The sequence below is a fragment of the Mytilus galloprovincialis genome, chromosome 8 (assembly GCF_965363235.1).
Source record: "Mytilus galloprovincialis chromosome 8, xbMytGall1.hap1.1, whole genome shotgun sequence".
Lineage (NCBI taxonomy): Eukaryota > Metazoa > Mollusca > Bivalvia > Mytilida > Mytilidae > Mytilus > Mytilus galloprovincialis.
Window position 1 is genome coordinate 61870052 of NC_134845.1, and position 26796 is coordinate 61896847.

The following is a 26796-nucleotide window of genomic DNA, read 5'->3' on the forward strand; positions in this document are numbered from 1 at the left end:
ATTATAAATAGGGTGCGCTTAAATGATTTACTTGACCTTTTTTTTTCTTTTAGTGCTGTTTCGCTTGTATTTATATAAAACAAAATGTCATTATTTGACCTATAGCTAACGATAAACACACAAAACACGTTTGAGCTACTAATCAGATACCAAGCATATGTGACCAATACATATACTATTTCAAATTTATTTAAAAGTTTTAAAGATAATAATTAAATAAATATTTTTGTATTCTGTTTTGTTTTAATAAAGTCTACCGTTAAACGTAATTTTTAGTTGTTCAATGTTTAAATTTGTTACATATTTTTTACAGCATTACTTATGTAAAATTCATTGAATACGTATTTCATTATCAAATATTTCAACAAATATGCCAAACGAACACTTTCTAATTTGAAAGAAGTCAGGTAAAGTAATTCGAAAACGATATGGTCTTTGATTTACAACCAAGTTGTTACATGTATATAATACATACAACGACGCTAGAATTATTGAAACTCCCTACAAGTTCTTTGAAGAGGAACGGGAAGTCTTAACAGTAAAAATAGAGTGCGCTTAAATGGTCCACTTTAGAAAAAATTTTCCAATTGCATAGGGTAAGCATTTGTTTCTTTAAATTTATTTAAATATAAAGCAATTAACTTTGACTATATTGTGAAACTTAAACATACAAAATCAGTACCAGTTTATGGTAGGGGATAACACTTATGATATTGCCACTACTGAGAAGAATTCACAGACAGATCGATGAAGTGACTTATTGAAATTACATAGTTCTTCCAACTAAATTTGACTTAACTCGATACGCTTATTTTTACAAGGATGCCAAACAATTTCTCACAAATGAACTTTCATTTTTAATTTATGAACTAATTTAAGTAAAAAAGAAACTATTTAAAATACATTAAATCAAAATTATTAAAATGTGTTTGACATCGTAGTACATGTATATGATTGAACTTGCTTTCATGATCAATCTGTTCTAAATCTCTGTATTAAAAGCATGAAATTTGAGTAAAGAAGGTTTGTAGATTCTATTGACTATTACAACCTTCTGATGTTTTGAATATTTTTCCCATTTTGCAAGATTCTTTGCTATCTCAAATGGGAGAATTATTTGAGTAAATAAAGGGTTCCGAAACCTTTTGTAGACTGTGGCCAAAAAACATCAAGGAAGTCGAACATTCATTAATTTTATGATCCGATTAAAAAGAAAATTTGGTCATAATTTACAAAATATTGAATATTATACGAGAAACCAGAACTAAAATCCTACCACAATATGTTGATATTAAACAAAAATTCAACCGCTTTCAGTTGAACCTTCAGAATTGATAAAATTGAAGATATTAACGTGTTTTACTAAGTTTAAAAAGCTCACTTAACATGATAACGGAACTATTTCGACAACATATACTGTCTCATCAGGGCCAATGAATTATTTAAGTAAAATCAATCATTTACAAATGTAATACTGTTTAAGTTGGTTTCTTCAATGTCTTCTAAATTGAATTGGATAATGTTTAGTTAGTGTGTCGAGGTGTTTTTTGTTTTGCAAAGGTAAAATACTTTATTTTAACTTCTATTTTTGCTAGCTAGTAAAATCTGAATTTTTTTAACGTCTTTGCTAATGGTTAAACATATTTGAAACTGTATATACAACATTTGATAATGATTAATTTTACGTAACAATTTACATTTGAGATATAATTATGTGAACTGTTTATGAACTGTAGCGCTTCGATTAGTTTAGATGTTATAGACATGCTTCATGAGTAAAGATTTAAATTAAAAGAAGATATTCTTTATCAGCCGACACCGGGGACGCTTCAACGCTTCAATGTTGTTATGGTAGCGTTACGAGTCAATCGTCGCTATTCATGTCCATGAACAATGACTGTGACGAAATAACATAAATTTTCTCACATTGGGAATGTACGAATATTTTCGAATATAGCTTTATATAAAATATGTTTCAAGATATTTACCTTCGATCTCAGGAAGTGAAATACAATTATCATAATATAAACACATATCCAGCAATAATAATTGCAACTTTTATTTGAATTGGAACGATTTGCCTCTTCGACATGAAGTTAATAAGAATTTATTGTGTTATGTTCTATGTATAACGATTCAAGGTACCCATATTCAATACCCTAGTGTTTCTTCAGAATATTTTTTTTGGTGCGGGGGGGGAGGGGAGGGTATGCAGTGATTAACGGTACCAAGGTTATAATTGAATACATTAGGGGACCAAACGTCTATCAGCTGTGTGGTCCTCATTATTTCCAAGCCACGATAAATAAAAAAAAATATGGCATTGTTGATCAGTCATCGTAATGTCTTACATGTACTTGTATAATCTTTTTTTGGGGGGAGGGATTTTTTTTCATTTATACAAAACAAAATGTCCTTATTTGACCTCTAGCTGAATGTTACACAAGAAGGAAACATGTTTAATTTAGCATTTAGATAACAGACCAATGTGACTTATTGTTATGAGATCTAAACTGTTTAAAAAGTTTTAGAAATAATAATTAAACAAAAGTTTCGTATTCTGTTTTTTTTTTTTTTTTTTTTTTAATAAAGTCTACCGTTTAACGTAAAATTTAGTTGTTAAATGTATAAAAATGTGGCCTTTTTCATACAGCGTTACTTAAGTATAACTGAATGAATGCATTTTTTATTGTTAAATATCTCTACAAATATGCTAACCAAAAACGTTCATAATTTGAAAGAAGTAATGTAAATTAATTCGAAAACAATATGGTTGTTAATTTACAACCAATGAGTTGCATGTGAACTATATATAGCATACATGGGACGACACTAGATTTTTTGTAACTCCCTTAGAATTCGTGGAAGAGGAAGGGGAAGTCTCAACACAATAAATAGGGTGCGCTTAAATAATTCACTTCAGAACAATATTTTCAATTGCTTAGGATAATCAATTGTTTCGTTAAATTTCTTTAGATTATTACGCAATTGATTTTGAATAAACCTAAACATGAAAAAATACTAGCAGTTTATGGCAGGGAATAACACAAAGGATTGTTGCCTCTACTGAGAAGAATTCACAGAAATTTGAGTAAAGTACTTTAAATTAGTACATATTTTAACTATTACAACCTGCTCATGTATTAAAGTTTTCTCTGTTTCTGAAATATTTAAAGTTGTTTTCCTTTATCAAATGTGAGAATTACACATTTGAATAAAACAAGGGTACCGAAACCTTCTATAAACTGTGGCCAGTCACAACACGGAAGTAGGACATTCATTAATTGTATAACCATGTGAAAAGAAAAGAAAACCAGTAAATCGTGTAAATGCATTATACAGTGTTCTTGTATCTTTTTTTGTTCTTAAAATACTATACAAGATACAAGAACATTGAACATACTACATTATTATGTTGTAAAACTATATCCTAGTATTCAGCCATTTTTAGTTAGACTTATAGAATAATTTTATTGCAGAAATATTCGCTGGTTTTTAATGCATGTACCTCAATAAAAGCGTTTGCCGTCATAGCTGTATCATCAGAAACTGCAAATAGTTTCAGTAAAAATTAACTATTCACAAATTTATAACTGTTTTAAGATAAGTTTTTAATGTAACCTTTGCTTTTAACAAATCAGCACCATACTGTCTCAAGTTATCAGAATACAATTAAATCTTAACATAACGATTTGTCAACCAATATTCAGTCTTGTAATACTACTCATTTTGCATCCACCAAAAAGAAGTGCCTTACTTACTTGTATTTGAATTCAAATTAGTAAGTGTACTAGAGCTGGATTTGTATTTGAAATCATGGCTCAATCTAACGGAAAGTATAAATATTTAAGTGATATAGAATCATTGTCTCGTTTTTTTTTTATCTTTTTCATCTCATGGAAAAAGTTTGGCCGGATTTTTGAGAAAATGTTTAATCTCATGAATGATTTAGACTTTTGGTAGATAAGTAAATAGTTTGCCCGGTCATTTAGTGTGTTAACCACACTATCTACAAATATCATATACTCATATAATCGACACTCCCTATATTATATCTGTATTCTTTTATAAACATAAACTTTGAATGTGACATACGTTTAAAATATATATAAGGTCAGCAGGGACATATAAATATATGATAGATGCGTGTTTGTACTCACCATACTTTTGAAATAAATCCTTTTAGAAAACAAATAAATATCCTACTTCTTATGAAAGAAATACACTTCCCTTTCTAATAATATAAGTAGAGTATCACGGGGTAAAATGGGACGTGATAGGACTGTATAATAGTAGTAATTATAATAACATATTATGTTCCTTTAAATCGAAATGTTTATATCAAGTACCTTTAATAAACCCAAAAGATATGAAAAAAATTACATTAATAATTTGTGTAAATAAATGTATTATACTATATGGTGTGATGTGAGAAAGAGAGGAGATTATCATTTGTAATAGGAGTGTTTTTTTCATTTTCATTTTCCCCTGCAAAGAGATTTTGTACGTTAACCTGTTCCTCCGGACAATTTATTGTTTACTATTTTGTTGATTATTAATAATATTGGTTTAAAAATTTAAATTAATAAACAAATCTGTACCCTTCATGAATGAAGCATTGTAAGTAGGAATGTCAAAAGATCTGACATTTAATACTCGAGTTCTCGGTCATAATACTCGCGAGTACTCGAGTACTCGGATAAAACTTTAACGTTTTTCATTTTTGTTGAGATGTGGTTATAATTCACATAAACCTAATCCTAATTATTATAATATGATGGTATCGTTTGACATCTTCGCGTATCGTTACAGAAAAATCAAACTGTAGGAATCAAAACTATATTTGAGCTTTATTTATGCATATTGCTAGTCCTTTTTAATAGAACAATGGATAACGGACAACCACTTCGAATTAAATAACTTTTCATAATCGAAATTATTTTTTGTGTGTTCAAGAACCAAATAAAACCTTGCCAATTAAACCATTAATTTATTCATAACGTTCGACTTGACAGACAATCTGTATCAATTAGTATTTTTTTATATTACGACTTCTAATAATTTGTCAACACAATAGTGGATTTAAATCACTTATACGAAACGAAAATTGTATTTAAAATTAAACAATAATAAAGTTTCAAATAAACATTTATTACATTCAATGTAGATTTCATACCAGATTCACAAACAAAAGTAGGTTTACGGTTTAGGTCATAAATTCATAAAAGTGTTAAGTTGTGTACAAACACCGTTAAAACTGTTTCTATTAAGTTGCGTAGGGTCAATCGCATAGCACTTTGATTGTGCTCTCGTTCAGAAATATTATTTTACCCACAACTTCAGACAAAAGTCTGTTTCTAAGTTTTGTTGCAACAAGTCCTGCACACAAAAAACAATTCTCTCGAACGGAACGGGCTATGCAGGTACTGCTAAAACACGTTTGCCTATTATAGATAACCATGAGTCAGAGAATAAATTATACTACATAGAAGTCTGATGATAAATGCATTGTCTATATTATTTTTAATAGTATTACGAAAGATATTTCAAATGGAACTTAAGTGAGAGTAAATGCAAGGAAATATATCTCAACATGTCAGTCTGGTTTAAAGCAGTTTTTTAAACATTACCATAGTAATTGTCGTCCATAATATGCATCAAATGTACAGCTGATTGTAAATCCACCATCCATTACCATCATAATCATATTTTTCAGTGTTTGTGTCGTGAGGCTGGTAAGCACTTCCCTTTCAGCACCAAGTGATGTTACACATTTATATCCATCATTTGTATGTTTTAAAACAACAATAATCATGATATGTAGGAATGAGTAGGTTGCAGGCAGTCTGAATTTAAAACAGGGAAGCACGTTTTTGTTTTATACTCCCTTTTCAGTCAAACGAAACATAGAAATATAAGTATAATTGAAAAATAGAATCAATAAAATGTTGCTAAAAAATCCTGTAACATGTATTCAATTGTATAATGATGTCGTAGTAACATCCTCATTGTGTATGATCATTATTTCTAAAAAAGATTTGTCATTTATCTATGAAAGACATCCATAATATTTCCTACTCACATTACGCTCAAAAATAATTCCTGTTCGTTTAATAAATTCGTTATACAATTGAAAATATATTACTTGTTAGATAAGAAACGCTTCTCGTTGATTATTTCTTAATTAGTTGAAACTAACTAACATGGGAAATTAATTACAATTTAAACACGTATAGGAGAAGCTTAAGTGCTATGAGCAAATACTGATCCTTGAATTGTGCAGGTGTCAACTAAGAGAAAACACCTATTTCGTATAGGCATCAAAGAGATTCATTGATTTCAAAAATGAAATGATCAAGTACATGTATATTTCCAAGACATTTTCGTTTTCACTTTTTTCAGCGACAAAAAAAAACAACACATGCAACTCTAATCAAAATTATCGTACAATGGGAACAGAAACCAGCTATGAGCAACAAGGATTGCTTCATGAAATGTTTTCTAAGCAAGCAAAAAAGACGCCAGACAAGATTGCAATTGTTGAAGACAGCGGGGCGAAAATAACATTCAAAGAGTTGGATGAAAGTTCTGACAAACTTGGCAAACATTTAGTTCACAAAGGCGTGACCATAAATTCATGTGTTGGAATTTATTTGGATAAAAGCATTGCGTATGTAACTGCGTGTATTGCTATTTTAAAAGCAGGTCAGTATTGGTTTTCATTTTTCTTTTATAATTTAAGCGTTTTCATTTTCACAAATTTGCAAGAAAACTGTCTGTGTTTCACATATATCTTGAATTTACTGGATCTAGTTTGTGACTACGTGAAAATGACAGAACACTCGTTTTGCAAAGAAAGCCATTGGTCCTCGTTTTGAACAGAAAGCCCTGTGTCCTTGTTTCGAAAAAAAAACCTCTGGGTCTTCGTTTTGAAATGAAGATATGGATCCTCATTTAACCTGTATGACCTCTTGATAATGTCTTGATAAGCAACACTAAGCAATGAATGAAAGTGCAATCACCAAAATATCTGTATTTTATTATTTCAATTAGTTCAATGCAGTGTTTATACTCATATCTCAAGACCGTACGGTGACCTATAATAGTGTAAATGTTTGTTTATCCGGTCTCTTGTAAAGATTTGTCTTATTTGTAACCATCCCACATCTTCGTTTTAATATTTAATGTTTTTGACGCAACATATCAATCTAAAATACCCAGGACCATGCCGTTACAGTCAATATCCTCAAGTAAGTCTTAAGGAGGCTCGCGGGTACAAAATTTTCAGCAAAAAATTATACATTTGTATTTTTCATTACAATTTGTTTTTATTACACTAATAGTCATTACTTAATGATGTGGTACAAAAATCAACCAATAAAATCAATTTTGTTTGCCTCCAGATGACTTTTGAAATGTTTATATCATTGAAAATGCTCCAAATTATCTCCCTTTGGTCCAAAAATTTTAAAAGCAGGTCAGTATTGGTTTTCATTTTTCTTTTATAATTTAAGCGTTTTCATTTTCACAAATTTGCAAGAAAACTGTCTGTGTTTCACATATATCTTGAATTTACTGGATCTAGTTTGTGACTACGTGAAAATGACAGAACACTCGTTTTGCAAAGAAAGCCATTGGTCCTCGTTTTGAACAGAAAGCCCTGTGTCCTTGTTTCGAAAAAAAAACCTCTGGGTCTTCGTTTTGAAATGAAGATATGGATCCTCATTTAACCTGTATGACCTCTTGATAATGTCTTGATAAGCAACACTAAGCAATGAATGAAAGTGCAATCACCAAAATATCTGTATTTTATTATTTCAAGTAGTTCAATGCAGTGTTTATACTCATATCTCAAGACGGTACGGTGACCTATAATAGTGTAAATGTTTGTTTATCCGGTCTCTTGTAAAGATTTGTCTTATTTGTAACCATCCCACATCTTCGTTTTAATATTTAATGTTTTTGACGCAACATATCAATCTAAAATACCCAGGACCATGCCGTTACAGTCAATATCCTCAAGTAAGTCTTAAGGAGGCTCGCGGGTACAAAATTTTCAGCAAAAAATTATACATTTGTATTTTTCATTACAATTTGTTTTTATTACACTAATAGTCATTACTTAATGATGTGGTACAAAAATCAACCAATAAAATCAATTTTGTTTGCCTCCAGATGACTTTTGAAATGTTTATATCATTGAAAATGCTCCAAATTATCTCCCTTTGGTTCAAAAATTTTTAGCATCAAAATTGAAATATCTTTTTTAACCCATCGGTGACCTATATTTTGTATTATTATTTTCAAATAAGCTGTACATAAACTAACTAATTGTAAAATTTAAGCGATTTCTGTAATTAGGTTATTTATTTATTTCGATATTACCTCTATTTTCGTATTAGTTCAACAGAAAAAAAGTACCTTTACAAAAATGTATGCTTCTTTCCCAGGCAGATTAGGGGCGTAAATGAACGGTGATCCCATCTTTTAATTTTTTTTTTAATTAAAGTATAAGATAAAGTTCATTTATAGAAAAATAAAGCGAAATCCTATATTAGAAAAAAAATGATTTAGACCCATGAGCCCCCTTAAGTTGAGGTTCTACCATGCACTAAATATTTCCCTTATAATCAGGGATTCATTATCCGAGTCAAAACAACGACAAACATAATAACATAACATATTAATAGCAAGTGATAATTTTAATACACTTTATCTAAAATTTGTTCGACAAATGTTAATAACCAGACCGGTATAGTTTTCGTGGCTCGGTACTTGTATATCCCGTAATTGCGGTATTTTTTTAATGATAATTCTCGTATGCCTGTCTTTTGTTTTTGATATGTGCTTTGTCTATACGTATTGTTTGGCGTTTCTTAAATCCTAAGGAGTTGCTCTGTTCTTATTCATCCCTTGATTGTGCCATTGTAAAACATTTTTGTATGGTTGTCTTTCATTTCCTCTTAAGTACTTTGTCTATATGCCTTTTTATGTTGCTTTGATACATATATGACGTGGCTCTGTACTTACACATCAAGTCATTGTGTTACTGTACTTTGATAATTTTGTGTATTATTGTCTTTACTTTTTGCTTATGTGCTTGGTCTATATGCCATTTTGTGCACATGGGAATGTTTTATAATGCTTAGGATTAAAACACAATGTTGACTGCTGTACCCCTTATTTGACATGCTAACCTTTAGTTCTGTTTGTTTTGTTCACACATCGTTGTCAATATATGGAATATGATTCGACTGTCATACAAGTGAGAGGTTTAGCTAGCTTTTAAACAAGGTTTAATCCACCATTTTCTACTGAAGAAAATGCTTGTAACAATTCAAGAGTATGACAGTTGTTATCATTTCGTTTGATGTATTTGAGCTTTTGATTTTGATTTTGATTAGAGACTTTCCTTTATGAATTTTTCTCGGAATTCAGTATTTTTTGTGATTTGAATTTTTTTCGAACCTGATTCAAACCATTGAAAGTTTACTTCAAAATTAAGTACATGATAATAAATAAAATACTTAAATAGTTATCAAAGGTACCAGGATTATAATTTAGTACGCCAGACGCTCGTTTCGTCTACATAAGACTCATCAGTGACGCTCAAATCAAAATATTTATTAAACCAAACAAGTAAAAATTTGAAGAGCATTGATGATCCAAAATTCCAAAAAAGTTGTGTCAAATACGGCTAAGGTAATCTATGCCTGGGATAAGAAAATCCTTAGTTTTTCGAAAAATTCAAAGTTTTGTTAACAGGAAATTTGTAAAAATGACCACATTATTGATATTCATGTCAACACAGAAGTGTTGACTACTGGGCTGGTGATACCCTCGGGGACGAAACGTCCACCAGCAGTGGCATCGACCCAGTGGTGTAAATAGCTATCAAAGGTACCAGGATTATAATTTAGTACGCCAGACGCGCGGTTCGTCTACATAAGACTCATCAGTGACGCTCAAATCAAAATATTTATTAAGCCAAACAAGTAAAAAGTTGAAGAGCATTGATGATCCAAAATTCCAAAAAGTTGTGTCAAATACGGCTAAGGTAATCTATGCCTGGGATAAGAAAATCCTTAGTTTTTCGAAAAATTCAAAGTTTTGTTAACAGGAAATTTGTAAAAATGACCACATTATTGATATTCATGTCAACACCGAAAAGCTGACCATTATCGCCTTTGTTCTAATTAGATATTCTTTATGCCCATTGACAACGAACCATCTTCCTTACGGGTCATTTTATATGTTGTAATGTTTGAACACATTCGAGACACTTTGCAAAATATTCTTTTTTTAATAAACTTTTGCAATTAAACACTTTACTGTGAAATTTCCATGCTGAAAGTGTATGCAACAAGAATATCAATATTCTTTCTGACTTTACCACATGGCGTCTGTAATATTTGTACACCATGGAATGTAAGGCATATCAATGTTGAATAATCTTAAAGATTTTGCCAGTTGTCTAAAGGGTGTCATTTCAAAACGTTTGGTAACCCTCTTGTTCAACCAATATCAAGATTTACTATAAAAAAGATTGTTAGTATCTCAGCACAATTTCTAAAATTCAAACCGTATTCAGTTCTATATTAAATAGTAAAACATTATTATAATGACCCCAAATATTTGATTCAAGTAACTCTTTAGCTGAATGACGTTGAACAAGTTCTTATTTAAACATTTGATTCCAAATTGCATGTACATCCAAGATAAGTATGAAGATATGATCCTCTTAAAGACATAATGATGAAGTCGTATAAAACCTGTCAGTTTTCCTATCAAAAGTCGGTGGTTCTATCTTGGTGCATTAACATCCTCAACCAATAAAAACGTACCGACTACAATTAGCACAATAGTACTGAAAGTAACGTTACCACCAATCAATCATTCAACCAATCAGAAACGGTAATTCTTAACATTGTAGACTGTTATATGCAATATAAATCGACGAAATAGTTCAGGATCATAAGAGCAATTGGTTCTGATCTGTTTTATGTTGATAGTCTTTCTTGTATCAATAGACAAGTTTGAACAAAATATGTGTTATCAAAACTGTAAATGAACAATGGATTACTATCATTGAATCTATATGAGTTCATTGGCCTTATTTTATGTTTTTAATGACAACCAACTTGATATCGAAACAGGTGCTGCTTACCTACCCCTGGATGTATTATACCCACTGCCTACGATGAAATCTATCCTTTGTGATGCAACGCCAATAGCAGTTATATCTATCAAACAATTAACAGACACGCTAGGTGGTAAGTTGACGATATCACAGACAGGGGAAGGTTATATTACATCCTAATCAATAAAAACATCTTAATTATTTTTCAGAATAAGTAAATTTAAAATTGTCGTCAAGGACTAGTTAACAGTAAAGATTTCTGATTACCAGTTGTAGTGAAATTATATGTAAAAGTAAAACAGCAATATACTACCAATGCTGGACTCATTTAGAAGATAAATTTAGCTACAAACAAAAACTTAGGAAATTGCATACACTTATTGACAGGTTAAGCTCATACCTTTTCAAAATTTAGAGCAAACTCTATGCAAGTAACAAGTGCAACTCAGGAAATATATGGCTATTGCAGATTTTGAAAAACACTGTTTGTTTTGGATTTATTGTCATGGCGTGTTTTTCTTAACTCAGTCAAGGTTTGGGCAAAAGTAAAATATATGATAAAAGAGATGAGTTGCATATTGTTAATTATCCTCTTTCAGATGGTGACGTTCTTTGTCACAATCTTAAGGTGTTTATAAATCTCTACTTGTACGATTCGCCCGTGTATGTAACAAGGTATTATAATTAGGCGAAATAAACCTATGTTTTACTGAAAAATAATAAGCATATTTCTAACTTTTATACACACTTAGTGTCCATTTAATCTTGTTTGTATTTTGGTTTAGAGATAAAACATCTATACACATTTATTGAACTGGAAGAAGAAATAGTGACAGGGGAAGAAACTCTTCCAACAGATTTGACTTTAGACAGTCGTGCTTACATTGTATATTCATCTGGAACAACCGGAAAACCAAAAGGTAAATGTTTTTTAGTAATGCATGATTGTATTTTTTTCATCATGATTCAATCAACGCTAGAGAACTGTCTTGATATTCTTTTATCGTAACACTTTCCTACTGCGTTGTGGTACACCATCGAGAAGACAAAAGAACAGCAATAACATCCATATATGTTTTATTGTTTTGATTAATAAAGTGTTTGATTTTAATCTCACGAAATACTTGTCTCTAACTCTTTCGAGGCATTTCGGCCTTTCTTTTTTTTATGCAAAATCCAGTTCATAAGAGGCTTTAATCATATTTATATATATATATTTGCAGAAAGCAAGAATTTGCTATATTATTTACTATAGATTTAACATGTTAAGGTTGATCGTAAGCATATTTTGATTTGTATGTTGAAAGGTTTTTTTTTCAAAAAATCGAAAATCATGTGAAAAGGGCAATAACTTTTAAAAGAAGTCACATTATGATATGGACCATCTGCTTTATATATCAGATATGTTCTTTATGTCGTAAGTAACTACAATCCTATTCTTGTTCCACTAATGTGACCTACCAAATTATACTATTTAACGGGTATGTTATAACAGGATCAACACGACGGCTGTCACATGTGGATCAGGATCTGCTTACCCTTCAGGAGTACATGCGATCACCCTACGTTTTTGGTTCGGTTCGTGTTGCTTGGTCTTTAGTTTTCTATATTGTATCTTATATACTGTTATTTGTTTGTTTATCTTTTTCTCCTTTAGCCATGACGTTGTCAGTTTATTTTCGATCTATGAGTTTGACTGTCCCTCTGGTATCTTTCGCCCCCTACACCAATAAACAAATATTGTCTAACGAATTCAGTTTTCTGTTCAATCTATCAATTATTGTATTTATATAACATTGTATTGAAAAATAATAAAAAGAAGTGACTTAATCTCCACTGGAGTGAACTTCTAAAGATCAACGGATTATTGATCAATCATCTAAGTCAGTTCAAAACCCATAATTATGGATGAAAAATATGAATAAAAGATTTTATGTCTTCTATATTTCATTGTTAAAAAAGTTTAAAAGCGAATTTCACAGGTGTGTGTTTGTGTGTGTGTTTATGTGTTTCAACAAGTGGGGGTTAGAAAAGGTAGGTAACTCGACGTAAAACTTTTTTTATAGCTGTTCGTCGTATTTGCTGATTATTTATAACAATCACTTGTTTTTGTTTTTTGTGTGTACGGATATTATAACACAGGTATTGTTACAAAATTAACATAATAAGTGAATGGCACGACAAAATTAGTTTTAAAGTTTTTAGCAACTTTTAACAGTTACCTTCCAATCTTTTAAATACCCTATCTTTCATGCATATATTGTGTTACGAGCTGGTGACCCGGTTAATTACTGACAAGTGCCATTTAACTTAATCTTTAAAGATAGGACATATTAGATTCCGTCAAGGATTTATACAGTTAGAATGATTCGAATATAATAGGGTAACGCTTTATTTTACTTAATAAAGCCTTGGAAACTACTAATGATGCTGAAATATAAGCTACGTAATTTTTTTAATAAAAAAGGTCTATTCGTCTATTATCTTATTTATGATTTCAACACTGTCTCATCATAGGCTAAGTACAGTTTCAGAGGTTAATAAAATACTTAAGTAACTTGATGGCGTTTAAATACAACGCTGTGTAAGATAAATGATTGTTTCGAATACTAGTATTGTATAATAAAAGGCAAGAAAAAAAGCCGTACATTGACCTCTAAATATGTTCCCAGTTTTACAAAGCAACCCGCACGAATAAAACATGTTTTGAAATGTCAAAAATTAATATCTAGTTCAGACATCAACATATAACAAATTCAAATATCTGATAAAAAAGCATAAAAAATATGTGTGCCTGAAATTGTTTACGTCCAATTCACTTGATCTATGGCGGACAGTTCTTACATTTGCAAGCAATCATACCATATAGTCTTGCTTTAATAATGTTAAGTTTGAATCTTGCAGTTATTTCTTTTCAAAGACGAAATCAATTTCCATACACATTGCTTTTGCTTAACGACTACATTTGAAGTTTCACTTCGGAGTTTATGCATATGGAATCGATGTTTCCACTACACACAAATTCCGTTTATTTTGAGTAAACTTTCAGTCGCCGACAGGAAATTAATACGTCAATAAATAAATCAACATTAAAAAGAAAAAAAAAAAAAAACAATCTGCACTGTTGATTAATTAATTATTCAACAACAAAGCAAATAACACCAGAAATAAATAATCAACAGATGATTTTTCTTCGATATTTATTCGAAAGTTACGTTTATTTTTAATTCTAGTCTACTCTATTTTCTTTGAAAGTATCTTCAAGCAAAACGGGCGTTACACGTTCTACCATACCAGTTCCATAAACGGATCTTAACACGGTCAAGCAAGTTTGAACTTTGAATTTTTAGTTTTGGTCTGATTTCGTATAAAAACGTTCGTTAAAACTTGCCGTCTTATTTAACTTTTTTTAAGTGCGGTAAATTCAGTCGATTTAGACTTGATAATGACTGTGTAAAACTGATATCTTGCTTGAAATGATGACAAAAATAAACAAGACTCGACAAACATGACAAACGCAAAAACAAAAGTGAGAACTCGTATCTTATTTCTTTAAAAATAAAGAGAGTAACACAACTATATTCAATTAACTCTTAACTTTACTTTAGATCTATCAAAATAGAAAGTTAATAAGTTACATAAGTGTCCATAATGGTGCAGACCATATGTATGACGAATGGCCTTTAAATATAGAAATAGGAATCAATCCAGAAATTAAACTGATTATATGTATTTTTACATAATTAATAGTGTTTTTGATTTCTTTAGGCTTTGATTGACAGTATGACTACATAGTTTTCGCTATTGTTACATGGTAAATTTGAATATACTCAATCTTGTGTGTATATTCATGTTTCATGTTCATGTTGTATATATGATAAAGACACACAGATACCAAATAACATAAATAATGTCGTTTTATAAAAGAAGTTCACTGTGCAGTTTATAAAATTCATAGCTAAAGGAAGATGTTTTAGATATTAATAATCCAAATGTTATATGTATTTTATTGTATTAAAACAAATCGCACGGCTGTTTATGAAGTAGTTATATCCCAGTTGATACGATATTCCCTGGCTGTCATTTCCTGTAATGATATTCTTGATAGAGGATTACTGCTACATGTACAAGGTAACTATGTCATGCAGACAAAAAATGTCTCAAACCTTTATCATTCAATAATTCTTTTCATTTTCAAAGAGAGGCGAATAATACAAAAGGAATACTTAAACTAATATGTGAAGTTAGCAGCCTTTTTAGCTTCTATTTGGACCAATTGAAGTCCGGTTGCTCTTTGAAATTTTTCAAAATCTTTTGAAAATAGAATAAACCTGAAAACATAATGTTTCTGTCAAGGTAATTATGATACTAATACTTCCGATTTGTTCAGTTGAAATCATACCTTGGAAAGTTTTTCAGATACCATAACGAGTTACTTCAGCTGGGGAAAACTTGCTTTGCTATAATTAGTATTTGACCAGCTTTTTTAAAGTCGACATACCTGCACGAATATATGTTTAGATTATTTTTTATTAACCATTTTAAAAGCATTACTTTTAAATATTTTTTCAAGAAATTGAGTATCAACTTAAAATTAATATCATGTCAATATAAGTTCATGTCTCCCATATGTTGCAACATGATAATTAATGCTTATATCTGTTCGGTGTGAGCCAAGGCTCCGTGTTGAAGACCGTACATTGACCTATAATTGCTTACTTTCATAAATTGTTATTTGGATGGAGATTTGTCTCATTGGCACTCACACCACATCTTCCTATATCTAATTACTGTTTTTACATCTCTGCTTAATAAATTTTCGATACTGTTTAGTTTAGTAACATTCCTTTAATTTACCATTACTATTGTAGTCAATTCTATCCTTCTACGAACTGAAAATTAAGTTATTGTTTGGTATAAAGCTGTTCTTCAATTGACCAGTAGTTTAAAAACAAACTTATCATATAAACCCGGATTGCAATTGTGTACGCAAGTGCGCGTCTTGTCTACAGAAGAGTTCAACTAAATAATGTCCGAAACCATGTTTTGCAAAATACAGCGGCTGTTATCTTTTTTTATGAACAAAAATCATTAGTATTTCGAAGAGTTTTGTTAACAGTAAGTTTAACCATATTTAATTTAATGATAATTCATGTCAAGACAGAGATGCTTAAAGAGTCATCATCGCTATTCAATGGTTACGATAGACTCCCCGTCTCTCCGTCCTTTGCAAAATTAGCCAAATTTGTGTGATAACAATCATGCGCCATCTACCGGCATATAATAGTCATGACTATGTCGACATCAACATTTTTACCATTGGCAGCACCTTAACACTCTTATATGTTAGAGATGTCAAAATGATTGTGTTTCTAGTGTTTTCAGATATCGTATAGTACATTGTAGTAGGCACTGAAAATATATGTTGACATTCCAACATTTGCGCGAGAAACATACAGGCAAACTTCGATAACTAATCATATTAATTAAGAACTTTACAATTGTCAACCAAATATTGTTGTTTATTTTGGGGGTAAAAACTAATTACACAATCGGCGCGTGGATTTTTTTTTTTTTTTTTTTACATTTTCTACGCACGTGATCACCTTAAAGGAACTTTTTGATTTGATGCAGCCAGTTACAACTGCGACCAAAGAAACCACAAATCCGCCAAAAGTTATTTGGAGAGGAGTTGGTCGTAAATCTTGGCTAGCTAAGATCAGAGAGAACAAAACTCCACAATCAGTGTCATCGCTCCAGTGGTAGTGATAACACTCTTTATAGAAACCAATATTAAAATAAATTACGTGAAACGCAATATTTTTTTACTTGTGAACAGTGGTATACTACTGTTGCCTTTAGTTGTCTCATTAAGATTTTCCAGTATTAGGAAAAAGGTTAAAAGTGCAAGACAAGGTACGAATTTAAGGAATCTCAAAGATATTTAAAAAAAATAGATATGTAAATTACAACTCTTATAGAGGTTCATTTTACATTATTTCTGTTTCATTGGTTTATGACCTGAACATATCAGATAATACTTACACAAATAAGTCAATGCATGGACAAGTAAGTAATAATCTTCTTCCCTTCACAATAAATAGGAATAGATTGACCTACTGATAACAATAGTTGCGTGTTAAATGCATATTTTATCTAAAAGGGACAAATTTGTGAAGTATGATAAATTAATGGTAATAGATTTTTATAGAATGATGAAAATTACTAAAAATCCAGTGCCTTTTATTTTTTAGAATATAATTAATTTGGAAAGAATACATCAAGTCTCATAGCAAAATAACTGTAGAAACATTCATGGTTATTTGTATTTCTTTTTTTTTTAACTTTATATAAATTACAATTTAAGGGGGTAGACCTTGGTTCAGGGAGATAACTCTTTAAATCAGTTAAGCGTTTGTAAAAGTCAAGTTCATCAATGTTTTTAAGCATTTACCTGAAACAGATTGAAAATAATCTATGTAACCTAGAAGCTTAGAATATGTTTTTGAAAATGGTTGACACAAACGTTCTGATGATTTTAAGAGTTATTTCCCTTAACCTAGGTCTACCTCCTTAAAGGAGACGGATCTAGACATTGCACCAAGAACTTCAGATATAGAAGTTATAGCACTTTTTAAGCTCCCCACATTATTTGCTATCTAAACTTGAAGCGATTACTTGCGGGATTTGAGAGTGTGATAACTAAAAACTATTTATATACGCACTCCTCTAAAACAACTGAAGTTAACTAACCAGAATAAAAGAAATATAATCATTAATGTGGTATTATACAGTTTGTTAAAGATTTTATGAAATGAATATTTACATCTGTCGGACACTTTAAAAAAAAATCATATTTTTTTTTGCACATGAATAAGTGTTTCACTTGAAATTTCTGTTCGTTATTCACTTAAAATAAATAAATGTCTGTATTGAGGGTATGTGAATGCTGTAACTAGAATTGGTGAGTAAAACAAATTTTGAGACCTTTAAAATTTTAAATAAATGAATTATGTAGAAGCACACTGTGATGTTTCAATATATATATGCTGTTGTTTTTTCTATGGTCTCTTTGACACATTCCCCATTTCCATTCTTAATTTAATATATATATATATATAGAGAGAGTCTATAAGAATCTACCAACCAGTACACTTACTTATATTTAAATCGATAACACACTTCAACTATATTTTACATGTTGCAGTAGTTTGTGCATCACAATGAGTTATTATTATTTAAACAATCTGCTAAATGACCAGCTATGATCTTTATATTGTCAGTTTATGTCATATGGGGTTCGAGAAAATACAATGTATATCGGGTCAGTTAATTCTATATTGGGTAAGAGTGAAATTTACTGACCTCACATATATATAGTATTTGGTCACTAGCGCACAATGTAACAAAATTATTTTACCGACTCTCTTTACATCTGAAATTGCGATGAATGGTCTATCAAATTGAAAAAAAATATTTAATATAGAAGGAACATACTTTAATTGGTCTATTTTGATTAAAAAGCCAACAGTAACAACGTGTTAGGTTGTTATGTGATTTCGGCTCTTGTTTCAATAGCTCATCATCAATTGCTTTATCTGTTTTCCTAGTGAAATGTTACAGATTTTTCCTGGACGTCGTTTTGTTTTCTTATTATATTTTGCAACATAATTTTGTACAACGGATATATGTATATTTGACATACGGAAATGTAAATCTATTTTTTTTTATTTCGCAGGGGTTGTTTGTTCACACGGGGTTCAATATTGTTGTACTATTGTGGAATTATTTGAAGCTTGTTTTTTGTAGAAATCATGTTTCGAAAAAGAGAAGCATAAATGCCCCTGTATACATGATACTTATCATGTGTTGTTCAAGTAATTTGTTCGTTTGATAACAAAGGTGATTAGTATGTAATTTTGATAGTGACATAACATGAATTTCATTTTGTTAGAGTTGAGGGTTTGTCCACAAAGAGTAGACATAATTTACGTACAATTGGGGACATGAAATTAAATACATTTTATACAATTATTTTGTTCACACATGGCATCAATACCTTCATACACTTTCACATATGACCCTTATCTTATATGGTAACATTTATCAGTCAACACTGGAGATTATTATTTTTGTACCAACGGAGGTGCAGTAGTTTGATTCTAATCGGAACACAAAGCTGGTTTTATTTTGAAGGAATTATTCTACCACAGAGTTCCTTATTATTATCATAGAACAATTGACACGAAACCATCTTTATTTTAAAGGAATAATATGTCCTCACATATGTGCTGTATTGTCATACCACTGAAGACATGCAATCTTCCTTCTTTTGTTTTTTAAAGGAATAATTTGTCCACACAGAGGAGCAGTATTTTCATACCACTGGAGACATGAAACTTATCCTTTTAACCAAGATGATAGAGTGGCCTGCAACATATTTTTCCCATGTGAAATGCTGCGACCATTACTAAAAGGTATTGTCATTAGATGTATTTCTAACTGTACACCTAAAAATGCGTTTGTAAAATTATAGTAAAAAGTATAAGCATCTAAATAGATATATCAAGCTTGATCTTAATACATATTGTTAAAAATGAAACAGCATATGTGCTAAAAAAGTCTTCATTATTGATCATGAGAACGACATTGCTTGGTTAGTTCACCATTTCGTGACGATTTTCTTGAGAAAAATAAATTTCAATCCATTTGGATAAACGGCTGTAGTCAAATTTTGGCCTATTTTGCTCCTGGTAGTTTTTAAAAGCCAATACAAATTAATACATAAAAAAGTGTATATATGTTATATAAATTAAAAAGTGGTAATTGATGTGTGATATGTAAATATAAAATTGAGAATGGAAATGGGGAATGCGTCAAAGAGACAACAACCCGACCAAATAAAAAAACAACAGCAGAGGGTCACCAACAGGTCTTCAATGTAGCGAGAAATTCCCGCACCCGGAGGCGTCCTTCAGCTGGCCCCTAAACAAATATATACTAGTCCAGTGATAATGAACGCCATACTAATTTCCAAATTGTACACAAGAAACTAAAATTAAAATAATACAAGACTAACAAAGGCCAGAGGCTCCTGACTTGGGACAGGCGCATTTGTTAGTGAATTATATAATAAAGGAGCAAAGATTGGCGTCCAGAATATGAACCAGCATACAATAATATACAATTACTGTCTTTTGATGAGGTAAATGTGTGGTTTTATTGACTTTTGAAAAACTGATATTCACTGAGGCCAACGGCCGAAGTGAATATCAGTTTTTCAAAAGTCAATTAAACCACATATTTACTGAAGCAAAAGACAGTAAATGTTTTATTCCATATTCCGAGAGAAATGAATGTAATGGAAAATATTTACCAAAATCAATTGTACATCAAACGTTTTTTACCAAAATTATACACGTAAAAGCACGCGACGTTTTGCGCGGTGAATATCCTTTTTCCGCAGGTGAATATGCTTATTTATTCAAAATCCAATTCATATAGAAAAACCTACTAATATTTTATCAATATGGAATAATTGAAGTTATATAAAATGGATAAATTTGTTCGGCTAAAAATGTCAAACGCTATCAGTATTACATAGTAGAATGGGGCTGAATATTGAAATACTAAATATGCATAGTTCAAGAGTTTTAAAATATTGTTGGAATATTCAATCGACTTATCAATACACAAAACTTGATATTAGATCTTAGTTGAAACAAACGGTGTTTTAAACTTCTGAATATATTATTTTGCATAAATCTGATAAACATTTCAATGTTAAGAATTCTATCAATTTAACAAAATAAAACACCTTTTAAACATGTTCTGACGATACAAGCTTTTCATAAATTGTATTGCTTATTTTCAATATAAAAAATAAGAAAATATGTTATAACTTCCAACAAGACACATTCAAAAGAAGTCACAAAATAAAGCCCACCATAGGGCCTTCGAAAATGAGCCGAACCAGTACTTCATAGTCAGATTTAAAATTCGGCTTAGATACAAGTACTAGTAAATTGAATTTTCTGTGGCTATTTTTTTAGGAATAACCATGAACATCATACCCAGCACAACCATCTATGATCCATATTTACTGTGTAAATTCATCAACAAAAATAAGATTACACAAATGATGTTCACGCCGTCGCTATTGGAAACTGTTATCAATACCCCGGAATTGAAATTGGAGGAACTCAAAAGTTTGAGGTAAAATATAGATATTTCACTTCATTTTTTCCCGTTAGCTTTTTGCGGTCATATATCAAGTTAGTATATAGTATGACTAGTGTCACCACACTATTAACTTGATATACAGTTTGATAATAATGGTCAAAGGTACAAGGATTATAATTTGATACGTCAGACGCGCGTTTTGTCCAAATAAGACTCATCAGTTACGTTCAGATCAAAATAGTTATGAAGCAAAGAAGTACAAAGTTGAAGAGCATTGAGGACACTAATCCAAAAAAGTTATGCCAAATATGGCTAAGGTTATCTCTTCGTGGGATAAGAAAATTCTTAGTTTTTCGAAAAAATCATTTTTTTTTAATAGAACATTTATACAAATTACCATGTTATTGATATTGATGTCAACACCGAAGTGCTGACTACTTGGCTTGTGATACCCTCAGAGACGAAACGTTCACCAGCAGTGGCATCGACCCAGCGGTGTAAATAGTTATCAAAGGTACCAGTATTGTAATTAATCACGCCAGATGCGCGTTTCGTATAAATAAGACTCATCCTGAAAAAATCGGGTCACCGAACTTGTTTTTTTTTGGTACATACATGTATCAAAAGAAGTAAAATCACAACACTTGCTCTTATGAAAATTACTTTATCTGAGTTATCTCCCCTTATATTTTTGCGAAGTCATTTTAATAAAACACACAATTGTCTATTTCTACCTCAAAATTATCTTACATAAATCACATGTTACTCTCAAAATTTAAACATTTCATCAGATATCTAGACCAACATCATCTGCTACTTCAGAAACCAAGATGGATGAAGACACCCGAGCCAGCTTTAATACCTACCGTGCCAGCAAAGTCTATCCAGTCAAGGTCGTTAAACACTTCCATCATCATTAGCTATAAACGAGAAAACATCATATTCTCTCTTGCTCAATAAACGACTTTTTTTCGTATAACATAACTAGCTCTTAATATCCGTATATATGAAAATGCTTAGGTAGACTTTTAATCTAACTACTATTTAATTTCAGGCAAATTTGGATTTGTGGCGAAGTTATGACTACAGCGTTGTTTGCCAAATGTTTGAAGTTATTGCCATTGGTTCAGTTTTTGAACGTCTATGGTACATCAGAATGCCATGACGTTGCCTGTCAGGATTTGAATTGTTATTTTGAAAAAAATAAGGTAAGATTTGTATCACCTCATCGATAGAACACGTAGAAGTGAAGATAGGTATACTCCCTCGAAATGTTTCATCAAAGTCCAGTCATTCGTTTGTTTGTATTAAACAGTCAGCTTTGCGATCAAGATTTGCCTTTTCGACTTGATCTATCTTAACGATATTACAATGCAATAAATTTTACAACTTTCGCAAATAACACTTACAATTGGTCACTAAACCAATTCAACTATCAGGCTGACTTGCTTTGCATAAAAAGCAACGCAAATGGATAAGAGAACGTGCGATAAACAATGAGGAATAGCTGAATGTTGTTATGTGTTGTTATTATGAGGTAAAGCTAGTTGAAAAGAAATTTGAATAACCATTTCAACTTAAATATAACGTATTTTTTAAGTCTATGTATGTGATACATTCTTTAAGATTAGGCAGGGAACACTAATATTATCACTTATGATTTATTCATATCAATTGATTTTTTTAAATTTAGAATTTTTTGACCGAAAGAAGGGTTTGTCCAGTTGGTTCAATTTTTCCTGGTGTTGACTTCGTTCTTATTGACAAAGACAACAAAATACAATCCACTGGAGGAAGAGGAGAGGTATATAAGTATCTAAAAAAATATATATATGCACAAAAAGAAATATCATGAGACGTTGGAACGTTTTCGTGATTAATTCATCACCATAATATCATCATATGCGATCAGATATACGTTCTAAGTGTCAATATCAATAACATACTATTGAGGTACGATTATCTTCTTATTTCTAATACTATAATTACAATTATCTTTTTTCCGAGTTACTATTATCATCCCGAATTTTTCAACGTCAATTTTCAGAGCGCTTAGACATTTCCAGTGCACTGTTACAATTCAAATACGAGGAATGGTATAGAAAAACCTTGCAGCTGGGTAACTATTGACAAAAATATGCAATATTTGAGAAAAATGACTAGAAAGATTTTTCCCTATATCTGCCGTCTCAGAATACCAGTGCATGTTTATCAAGAGACAAATAAGAAATTGCATAATATTATAAAATATCCTAATATAACACATTAATAAGAAATTCAACAATATTAGTAATTCGAATAATTGTATTGCCATATTTTGGAAATTCGTAATTCATAAAGTTACGGAAATACATAATTTAAGAATAACTTTTGATTTTCAATTCAATTTTTCGACTGTTTTTTTGGGACGCATGACACTTTTTGAGAAGTCTCAAGTAATCAAAAGTTATTTATGAGTAGAGTATATACCCGGGCATGTGAAAGAACTGTCAGATTTTCCCCAAATCGACGATAAATACCCCCGATACGACATGTTTGATTTTTCATTTTAATTTGACAATGGGAGGTAATTCGTGTCGGCAAAATGGGCAATTAGAGGTTATGGTTCTTTGATAATTTCGATTTCAATCTTATGTTTATGATGTGTATTTTAATTTTTCTATACTGATTGGCATGTAATTTACAGCTGTAAACGTTAATCTCTTTTTATAAATCTTTAATCATCTAGTTAAAGACATTCAGAAATGAATATACTTGAAAATTAAACTTCGTTTAAGGTTATTCAAACCTTATGTCGGTTGTTATTTTGAAACCAAATAATACCTGAACATTGGCAGAATCAACAAAATAATTTATGATATATAAAGATGTATATGTTACTAATATGATTACAAATATCAATTTAAATTAACAGCTTACATGTAAAGCATGTTTGCTATTAATTTTGTAATACATATATTCACTATATTTATAGCGTGAACAAACCTTATTAGACATTATTTTTACTGTTTTATCTGTTGGTTATTATAAAATACCTATGCAACCACTCTTTCTATATTCCATGATAGGACCCGACGCTTTTATAGTGTTTCGGCAGTTAAGCTAGGAATAGTCATTTAAAAATGCATTATCTCCAACTGTAAAAAAAATATGTTTGTATTGATATTTTCTAAGAAAATAAACAGATACGTTTTTATCTATGATCACTTTATTATTTTCTACTCATGAAAGCGAATACCCTATGAGTTCTAAGTGTTAAAGTTGAAATCATCATATAGTTAATTTTACAGATGCGATTAATAGTTCGTTGACCGGAGTTGTAGCTGCTTAGTCTTTCTTATATTGCGTTTCTTGTACAATTGTTGTCTGTTTGTCTTTATCTTTATTTGTCCGTCGTAGAGTTGTCAGTTTGTTTTCGACTGGCGCAGCTTTATGTCTCTCTGGATTCATTTGCCTCTCTCTTGCTTATTATGGTGTCCTCCTTTATCAAAGTAGCCGTTTTACACTGATTTGTGCATTCCTACTAGACACCATTAACATAACATGTCCCGAACGTAGCTGTTTTACGTCATATATTTTTAATTCAGAACTTAAAGCAGGTTTAGGAATTGTGTACGATTACTATCTTAACTAACATATTGTTATGGATTGTCCATTATATGGCGGAATTATTTGTAACAATATACATAGTCAGTTTCGAATGTATTTTTTAGTCTAAAGTATGTTTCAATAACAAATGTTAATCTTAATCTTTTACAAAAAAGACAATACAGTTCATCATAATACTGTCAAAAGAAAAGAAAACAGTGGATATAAGAAAAAAACACAAACAATGATTAAATATCAAAGATTTTCAAAGTATTATCTTATTGCTACCTATCCCGAAATTAAAACATAAATTTCTTCATTTTTGAATTTAGAAAATATATTTTTAAGATCTATATTGGAGGACCAACTTTAGCCCATGGGTATCTAAATAGACCAAAAGTTGAAGAGCTAAGATTTATAAAAGTGCCAGAAAGTGTAACAACAAGCCATGGGAACCGACTTCTTAGGACTGGAGACTTAGGATATATATTATCTGATGGATCATTACAGATTTGTGGCAGATGTAACTCATCTGTTACAATTAGAGACCATTCCGTAGATGTACAGGTATATTCATCGAGATGAGTCACGTGCTTTTTCTGCATTTGGTACTGATGAATAAAATAATAACTATATTTTCAAAAATACACGATAACTGTCTATTTGTAATGAAGCAGTTTGGTATATTATTTTTTTTTACATTAGCTTAAAAGCGTATTAAGGCGACAGTAATCTTACAACATTTTAACTTCAGCCATGAAAATAGTTGTAGCAACAACATGAGCTAGTAAGTATTTTGAGAATCTTTTGGACATCTATTGAAAGAATTATGAACAAATCATTAATATGTCTGTGCGAAGTAGCTAGAAATCTTAGAAAATCAAACAGCACCAAACCAATATTATTATGGATCAGGTGGACACTAGCTTTTCCTAACGAAAACGAACATTTCCATAAGATATCTTGAAAATATTTGAATGTTCAATAGAGTTAAATTTATTTGATTATTTGCAAACGCTTCAAAACTTTGAACAAGAAAAATAATTTCCACTCCAATAATATAGTTTAAATTGACACTAGTAACGTTTGTTGCTACAAAAAAATGTTCAGATGAAGATGACAATTAATTAAAAAAGAAGAATTGCAATCTTTAGATTTAAAATGCAAGCTGCAGTTTTCATTTGTTTTCTTCAAAATTGCTGCAATGCTAAACCTCAAAAAAACCCTCTGGGATAATCCGTGTGTTTAACAAAAGATATAAAAAGATGTGGTATAAGTGCCAATGTGATAACTCTCCACCCAAGTCACAATTTGTGAAATTAAACGGTTATAGGTCAAAGTACAGTATTAAACACGGAGCCGTGTTTCACACCGAACACCCAAAGGACCCCCAAACTGTCTTACCTATATATAAAAAAATGCACTAAAGAATATAGTGAACATATCGAACATAAATTTATAATAATTTTATCATACATCCTTCGTATACAGGGATTGAAGACAACCATAATTGAATGTAAAGGGGTAACTTCCTGTGTAGTTTTAGTAAAAGGACAGGAAGAAAAAGACAAATTCCTGGTGGCATACCTTGTACAAGAAGAACAGACAACTATGAAAGAAATAAGGGATTGATTATTCACTCAAACGAAAAATACCTTTTCATATGATTCCATCATATTTTGTACCTTTGAAAAGGTATTTTTGAATTTTCTCCTAGATGCTTTTTTCATCTACAAACATTCAGAAAAAAATTTAAACCAATTGGAGTGTTCCAACCCTTTGATGAAAATTGAGAAAAAAAGACCAGCAACTACAAAACAGTGTTAAATCTATATAAGTACAGAATTTGGTAATATTAGAACATTGATTTATGATTACTAGTATAT

The 26796-nt window shown here is 30.7% G+C and overlaps 1 pseudogene; it reads left to right on the forward strand.

Annotated features, from left to right (window-relative positions):
* Window positions 1-6416: 6416 nt before the first annotated feature.
* The window catches only part of LOC143043740 (uncharacterized), a 43721-nt pseudogene continuing 23341 nt past the window's right edge, over window positions 6417-26796 (forward strand).